Raw genomic sequence first — 9,611 nt, 5'->3', positions numbered from 1 at the left:
TATATTTTGTCTCCTAAGACAAAATGAAATTTATCCTTATTCAAGTCATTCAAATACTTAACAATATTTTTTTGACTAATATTCCCTCTGTCCCATTCATTTTTACACACTTTTCTTTTTGGGATGTCCCATTCAATTTAATACACTTTCAAACTTACCAAAAATAGTAAAAGTTTTTAAATAAAAAAATTAACAATACCCACTTACATTCACTATCTTCTTCCACTATACTAACTTATATATAAAAAATTGATTTATCCCACCACTTTAGCCACTTTTCTTACTTTTCTCACAACATTCCACTTTTTCTAAACCTTTGTACCCAAACAAAATGTATACATCTCAACGGTACAGAGGGAGTACTTGGATTCTATGGCAGCCCGAAAAATAACACTAATAGATAACAACTGATAAATATAAAGTTATTACAAACGGCTGCTTACAACAAACCCAAGATCGCAAAAGGTTCAGTATTTGAACAGTCCAACACTAACAACTATTACAACTTTTAAATAACTATCGATCCTTACTCATACGCCAACTATACTACCTGAACTCTCACATAAGCCTCAGCATCTCCAGTGGATTACGAGCAGTCTACTTGAATCTAACCATATTTGCTAGCTGAAATAACATGGATAAATAGAAAGAAATGAGTCAAACGCTCTACAAGATATAACATAAGACAATAATTATCAGCATAACAATTCATAATTCGAAATTGGGGTGGATGGCATCATTATTCAAGTCAAAATCATTTTTAACCAAATCATTGCTCAAAATCATTTTATGACGCTACGGATTATAGTCGGTGATCAGCCGCGAAGTAATCACGAACCTCGCTGGGTTCTAACAAATTTTAATTGGGATCCCTATGCAACTTTTAATCCTAATAGAATAAGTGTGAAAGGGACTTGCGTCTTAGTCCAATCCACCAATCTCAAGAAAATATTCTTTTGTTTAAAAAGCAATTATCTTTTATAAAACTGATGCCGGAGAGAAATTACAAGGATTCTAAACAATAGAGTTTAAATTATAAGTCAAGGATTGGAGTTATGGAACTCTTATAAAAAATAAATTATCTTCTCACTAGCAGGGTCATCAATGATGAGTATCAATGGTTTAACAACTAAGGAAGAAAGTATTGAAAAAGAGCCATGACGATAATCAGCGAAGGTAGGGATTTCAAATTTGAGTGTAGTACATGGAACATGTCTAGTTATAAAGTTTGGGTATGATAATAAAGGGGTAATGAAGAAGTATGAAGTTGGATTACTGATATCTCAAGGTTTCAGTGGTATAGGGATATAGTATCAGATCAATAGTGGTTTTATAATCACGGAAATTGAAATAATTGAGCTTACAAAGGTATTTTGGTATGGTACAAGCAATCGGGGTATATCAATTATAGGTAATAAGTCAAGTTGGGGCAAGACATAGATAAGCAAATGATCTTTATTAGTGCATAAGTAAACTTGGAATAATTGTGATAATCATAGGCATTGCATAACATTTGTAATAACTCAATTTTAGATTAAGATACTTGCAACAATATATATGGTTGACGAAAATATCAATATCTTTAAGCAAGCATACTATCATTATCCAAAAAGAAAAGTTCGAAATACTTGCATAATAATAGATTTGACAAGGGAGGGACACTTGCCTTAGAGAAGGATTTATCTAGAAATCGACTTGGCTTAGGAGCAACCGGGAGCACTACTAGACCTTGATGGCAAGCTTCCTATCTTCACTTGATCCTACACAATAATAATAACTCTCATTATTAAAGACTCTTATAAGAATAATCGACCATATTGCTAATGCACAATTTGACTCGCATTTAGGGTCTTATTTTGCATAAGACCTCAAATCAACACACATTACAAAATATTATCACTATTACACCTTGGAGCACATAATCTTAGTTAAGTACATGTAATCTATTATCTAGACTTGGTGCATCATTGGGTATTGAATGATCTCACTCATCTAATCTCTACCAATTGACTAACATAGCGCAACTTTACTAATCTCAAAACTCGAAGTGCCTAAGCTTGGTAATCCCATTTCTCTTGACCATACATATGGCTTTACACTCTACTGACCTCTATCTTCATGTAAATACGAAGGTCTATCTAGGCCTCGCTCATAGGGTTCACAAAACTAAGTGTTAAATCATAGCGTTCTCATTTGCATTCCCTCAGTGACACCTTGTGTGACTTAGGGTCTTTGACACTCTTCTAATCTAGTCCTTCCTTCCAAAACTAACCCAATGGACTATGAAGACCTAAATCTAACTTATGCACTTGGAATGACACCAAGGTTTAACCTAGGCCTCCCTAGGTCTAACCTCAAAGTTGACACAAATCTGCTTGGTGTCTTAAAAACTGCCATATTTTTGACTTAGTTTTAACTATTGATTCTAACTCTAAACCAACATATTTTGACTTGCAAACCTTCCCTAGACTTCCTAGTATCAGTACTAATCAATGAATAATGAGGTCCTACATATAACACCACTTTATGACCTCCAAACTATACCAAACCTAAATTGTCCCCTGTTTTGGCAGATTTAGCGTTTCTGCTTGTGCACCTCACTAAATGGTAAGTTTTCTTAAATCTATTGCTTCTGGACTCAAATATATATCAAGTCCCAACTCTCTGTAGCTCAGGCCTACCAAGACCTAAGAGATGCCCATTCAAAACTCACCTACAACTAGTGTGCAAATCTGGAAAATCAAAGTGTCTTACTCTAACCCTTCCACCTTATCTCCCACTTTAAAACCAAGTACTTAACCTTTAACCAAGAACCCTAATGCACTAATACTCTCAACTAATGCCTCAACAAGTATGGATATCATTCATACCCTAGTGCACCTTCATGCAAATAAATTACCAAAAACAATGCAAGTTAACAATCATCAAAATTCCGGCTAAACAAGGGAGATTATTTCTTATAAATTCGACTTTAAACACTTAACCAACAATAATGATCATGCACATTAACTTAACTTAGGTAATATTATAAAAACAACATGGTAACAACTCCTATTAAGCATAAACAAATTCGATATTCAAGGGTTTAACCATACATGCATGCTTTCGAATGTACTAGCAAAAATATCATGGTTTTTCATCAAAATCTCATTATAAAACTAATATGCAAGACTAGAAATAACTATATCAAGAATGATCACTAACATGCAAGGAGTTTTATCAAGTTTCCTTTACAAAAATACATGTTACTATCACATAAGTAATGTGTCTCATGGAGAAAACCTTGGATTCACAAGAATCAAAGATGTTCTCTTGAGTTTAAGCAAAAACACAACCATGCAACCGTTAAACATCAACTTCTCAACATAAAATCTTTGTAAAGTTAATAAAATAAGCATAGGGAGTGAGATTGCACTAAAAGAAGGTGGATAAGTGAATGAAAAATGGGGGGTGGGGGTTTCGGCCGAGAGGGTGAGGGAGGAGGAGGAAGAGAGTGAAGTAGAGTGGTGAGTTGGAGTGTTGAAATGGTATTTGATCATTTGTTTTACTTTTATTCACATGCAAGAGTGAGTGGAATTTTCTTTTACCAAATTACCCCTCTCCTAATAATAAACAAGATTTGCATGCAAGGTTAATTGAGTAATTTGGTTAGTGGAGGAGAGGTTAGTGGAGTTGGAAATTCCAATTGTGCCATTGTCTTTGTATTGGGAGTAAAATGCATGCATGGGCAATGGAGTAATTTACTAATTAATATTCAAATTAGTTACAAAAATAAATTTTATAAATAAAAATATAACTCTATAAATTACAAGAGTGGTATCATAAAATAGCTTAGAATTTTAGGAATTTTATAAGATCACTTTTTTGAAATTTAATGATAAAAAAAATTTTAAATGATTTTTCTCTAATAAATAAATACACTTTATAAATCACACAAAAGAGCAAATAATATATTTTTTGCCTTCTAAATTCCTAAATAATTTAACACAATTATTATGCATCAATCCAATCACACAAACACATATCCATAAAATTTATAAATGACTCAATTACAATTATAAAATATTCAATTAAAGATTAAATGGAATACTGGTTGTAACAGATTCCTTTTACGAACAACTGACGCCAAGTGCAATAGTCTAGTTCACAGATGACTAGCTCTGGTCTATATACGAAAATTCTAATAAGTCGCTTTGAATATCTTCAACTTTTATTCCACTATATTTAGAACATATTAATGAACTTCATACAGTGCCTTGTTAAAGACTTCCTTATTATAGTTTACATGATTTTGATGTATGTACCTGATCTTCATTCTAAATAGACTTTCGTGAACTTAGTAATATTTACAAGTCATGTTCTTCTACTGAGTTATTATATATGTTTTCATAAGCAATGACCTTGATTTATTCTATATTTAATAATCTCGTAGGGTTGATTTGAAGATGATATTTATTATATACATAAAGTAAGTAAATACTGAACATGCTTTTTGTCAAGTTCTGCATATAACTATTCTCCGTTAATATTATAATTTTTCATGTGAGTATTTCATTTAATATGTTTGATGAGAGTTAGTAGTGCGCACACATATATACTCTTATTTAATATATCTAATTTGTGGCTCTGTTTTAATTGTTGATCATTTCTTTTTTATTTTTTTTCTTTTGATGTGTGTATGGTTGATAATTTTTATGTATCTTGTTTATCTGGATTTAAGTTTTGAGTTATATAATTAATAGTAGCCCGCTTTAAGTAATCAGGTTTATAACAGTAAGAATATCCATAATATCAAAATCCATTTTTTACATTTTGAAAATTAGTAATTAGTTCCTCACTAATTTAATTTATTTTCCCTGTTGTGAATAGTTTAGACAGTGAGTTTCGTACGATTCTGCATGTCAGAATAAGCATTCTCACAATAGATATAATATTTGTACTCTATTTGACTCCGATAGAGCTACTACTGATGGTGCAAAGCAGTTTGAGGAGTCAACAATTGCAATAGAACTAGAAAATAAGGTTATTAGCACTGTTGAGATGAGTTCTAGTGAATCAATAAAAGATAAAAAAAAGGTACATTTTATTTATATTATTTCTAGTTTCACATAGTAATTTAAGGAATATATCGGTAAATCCAAAACGATTCTGAAACTCACCTGCAAAGAAATATACAAGATCATATATAATATTGGTTATGTTATGATGATGAAGTTATGAGTTATGTCAAGAGATTTATGAATGAGAAAGTTGATGATTTGAACATGTTTAAAAGTCTACTGGATTATTAAAATATATGTTTACGATCTTATTTCTCGTCAATGTTAGGTGTACTTAAGTATGTTATAGGATTGTTAAAAAGAGTGGAATTTTACAGTACATTCCATCACATGCTCTATAATGAAATGGTATTTATTATAATGTGCTTGGTTATTGAATATTGTACTAGATTTTCCGTCATTGCAATTACAATTGGTTATCAAAATATTACGACTTTAATTACAGTACAAATCATGCACGTAAAATAAATTACAAAACTTCTTTTCATTCAGGGATTAACAAATTTCATGCTACAATCAAAGAATCTTTACTAATTAATCTTTTTATAATTGGAATATGTGTAGGATGTTATTACTTATTAATGTTTATTTATACTTGAGCATGTTATAAGATCGTTGAAAAGAATATATGATACAAATGTATTTTAAGTGTTTGCATAATGATTTTTAAGTTAAATTTTCAAATGAAATTTTAGTTCTCATCGGTTTTTAAAAATCGGTAATATGTGTGACGGCCTCAACCCCGGGGTCAGGAGTTGACATCATGAACAACAACAATAACAAACATAATATAATCATTTCAATGATAGAATATAATTATGACCCATTTACCAAGATCTGTTCCAGGTTTAAGTATGACTTAGGTCAACTATTACCAAACCAACTGATTACAATCAATCTTAATGCAACTAACTTAATACAGCAACTCAGCAGACCATCCTTGGTCCCACACAACTACCTCAGAGGAGCCTGGAACGGAAGGAACTGGAACCCTACCCTGACTACCACGGAAGAATCTCCTAGGCATCTACAATACATATATAAAACATTCTGCAAGGGTGAGCAATCAATTGCTCAGCAGTACCACTATATGAATAACAAGTAAAACGATTTATGATAAAACAGTTATAGGAATAGAATTCATAACTTGCTAGAAAACAAGTAAAACATGTATAAACTAGATATCAAAACTAGCATGCTCTATAAAATATTAACATCAGTTGTGTGTTGTGTACAAATACCAGAGTTTAATTCTAGCATGCCATTTTTATTTCCAAATCCACTGTATAAATCACTTGTTCCGTTATGGGAACCACAAAGCCAAATCAGATACGTAGTGGATATGTGAAGACAACTGACCAGGCTATCAACAGCAGACGGCTCCAACTGCCATCCCATTTACCTGTTTCGGAACGCAGAGACTAGCTAGGTCTCTAACCTGCTGGACTGATCGGTTATAATTTGCACGCAACTGAATTAGCCTCTTACGCTACCTCAATAGGCCTACTCTGGCCCCTATGTATCCCATATCTGATCGTTTTATCCAGTTTTCAAAATACTTGTATATTAGGAATATGTTGTGAACTTGATGATGAATCATACAAAACACCTTAGTAGATTTAACTTAGTGAATTTTGTAGCACTCGACGGATGATCAGATATAGTCCCGACGGATGATGATTTGACATCCATCGAGTGAGTAGCTTATGTAATAATATGTATTGTAGCACATTTCTGTAAACAACTTTGTGTAGATTCTGTAGGAGCATATGAGTCGTGTTGACTACTAGTAGATATGCAGAATAGGTGGATTAATTGTAAATATGAGATATCTTGTAATTCTGCATAAATGAAATGGAGTCAAGTGTCAAATAGCTACCCGACGGATGATCAACAAAGCTACCCGACGAATGATCAACAAAGCTACCCGACGGATAACAAGCATGTACCCGACGGATGATCAAATTCAAATATCTGTTGACAGTGACAACACAGTCACATGCGTCGAGTGTTTGCAAAGGGAATGTGACAGCCTGTTTAGCAGGAAATTGAGAACAAAGAAGCATTACCATTTCCATGCTATTATGAAGATATTCAAAGATGTTGGAATAGAGTAATGAAGTAGCATGGAGTTAGGCTTGATAGGTTTTATTTTATTATCCTATCTTATTACCATGTAAACTTGGTGATATATAAACTAAGTGTAGCTAGTAGAACAAACTAACTAAGCAAACACATTCAGAAGAGAAATAGAAAAGTTTGTACTTGTCAAGAATTTCTCTGTAGTTTGTTTGTTCAACTTGTAAAGCAGCTGTGAGCCAATTTGAGCTTCACAGAGTTCTCAAATCGATATATATATATATATATATATATATATATATAGTGGATACATTCAAATCCACCAGAAAATTTTAAAGACTTGTGTTTTTATTATTTTATGTTTGATTATTTAATCCTTTCATTCCGCACTTTGCAAATCAAACACTGTTATATATTTATCAAAGTAGAACAGTTTTTAACAAATCTAAAAAAGAAGCCAGAATTACATTCAACCCCCCTTCCGTAATTCTTGTTGTATTATTAGGGAATAACAATTGGTATCAGAGCAAGCTTTTGAAGTACAAAGAGTGTAAAGATCATAACAAACAGCAAGATGAACAAGAAGGATGTTGGATTTAAAATTCCTTTTCTGGACAAAGATCATTATCACCACTGGAAGGTGAAAATGCATCTACATCTTCTTTCTCAAGCTGAGGCCTAGGTGGATTGCATAGAGAAAGGACCTCATGTACCAATGAGAGCTGCAACTGGCAATGAACCATCTGTTCCCATGCCTAGGCATGAATGGTCAGATCCTGATATTGAGCAAGTCAGGAAAGACAATAAGGCCATGAATATATTGTTCAATGGAGTTGATGGTGACATATTTGATAACATCATTAACCGCAAAACAGCCAAGGAAGTTTGGGACACTATCCAGATTATTTGTGATGGTACTGAGCAAGTAAGGGAGAATAAGATGCAGCTGATAATTCAGCAATATGAACACTTCCATTATGAAGATAGTGAGTCTCACACTGATATTTTTAGTAGATTTCAAAAACTACTAAATGCTCTGAAGTTGCATGGAAGAGTCTATCATACAAAAGACTCTAACCTCAAGTTCCTTAGATCTCTTCCAAAGGAGTGGAAACCAATGACAGTCTCATTGAGAAATTCTCAGGATTACAAGGAGTTTACCTTGGAGAGACTGTATGGCATCCTGAAGACTTATGAGCTTGAAATAGAGTAAGATGAGAGAATGGAGAAAGGAAGGAAGAAAGGAGGGTCCATAGCACTGGTTGCTGAGTTGGAGAAAGAGAAAGAGATGAAGGTAGAAGCTGTTGAGTCTACTTCAAAGGTCTGTGAGAATAAGGGCAAAGGGCCGGTAGCTGAAAATGAAGATCATTTGAGCCAAGATGACATGGATGATATTGATGAGCATTTATCATTCCTTTCCAGAAGATTTGCCAAGCTCAAGTTCAAAAAGAACTTTGGAGCAGCCAAGCCAAGTAGAAACATGGTGGATAAATCCAAATTCAAATGTTTTAAATGTGGCTTGGCAGGGCATATTTCCAGTGAGTGTAGAAAGTCAGATTGCAGCAAAAAGAAGTTTGAGCCTGTTGATTACAAACAGAAATATTTTTGAGTTGCTCAAGCAAAAGGAAAGGGCTTTCATTACACAGGAAAATTACTGGGAAGCTGGTTGATTGGATAAAGATGAGGATGTGAGCTATGTCAATCTAGCCCTGATGGCCAAGTCTGATGAAACAGAAACAAGTTCTTCAAGTAATCAGGTAATCACCACTAACCTAGCATATTTATCTAAAGTTGAGTGTAATGATGCAATTAATGACATGTCTACAGAATTATATCACTTGCGTGTTATACTTAAGTCCCTTACTAAGGAAAATGCTAAAATTAAAGAAAACAATTTGTTTTTAAGTGAGAGAAATAATGTGCTAGAGTCTCAGTTTATTGAATTTAAAAAATTAAGAATTGAGTGTAAGATTGCTAAGGATGAATTAACTGAGTCCTTAAAGAAAGAAGAGATTTTAAAGAAGCACCTTGAACGAGAACATGAAGTGATTAAAGCATGGAAATCATTCAGAGATGTCCATGCTCAAATCACTAAAGTTCAAGGTATTGAGTCCTTTTGTGATGCAGCCTGGAAAAAGAGTAAGGAGAAGCTGGAATCCAATTTAGTTGAAGGATTGCTAACAGATGTGGACTTGACGGATGATGAAAATCATCCATCAGATAATCAAAAGGATTATTTGTCGAGTGACAAAGAGCCACATCCATCGGTTGTGAGCAAACCTGTGAGCAAAGCCAAACTGGCCAAGTTGAATGAAAAATATGGATCAGTTTCCAAAAACTTTGTTTCAGAAGAATCAAGTTAAGTGAAGAAGGAGAAGAAAGTGAATGTTGGTCATCTTTCCATCAAGCAATTGAATGGTAGATTAGAAAAGATTGAGGTTAAAATAGAAACTAAAAAGAAAAACAATAGAA

Source organism: Apium graveolens, chromosome 8, assembly GCF_009905375.1.
Source record: "Apium graveolens cultivar Ventura chromosome 8, ASM990537v1, whole genome shotgun sequence".
NCBI classification, from domain to species: Eukaryota; Viridiplantae; Streptophyta; class Magnoliopsida; order Apiales; family Apiaceae; genus Apium; species Apium graveolens.
The sequence above is the reverse complement of the archived record's forward strand: the minus strand, read 5'-3'. Positions refer to the sequence as shown.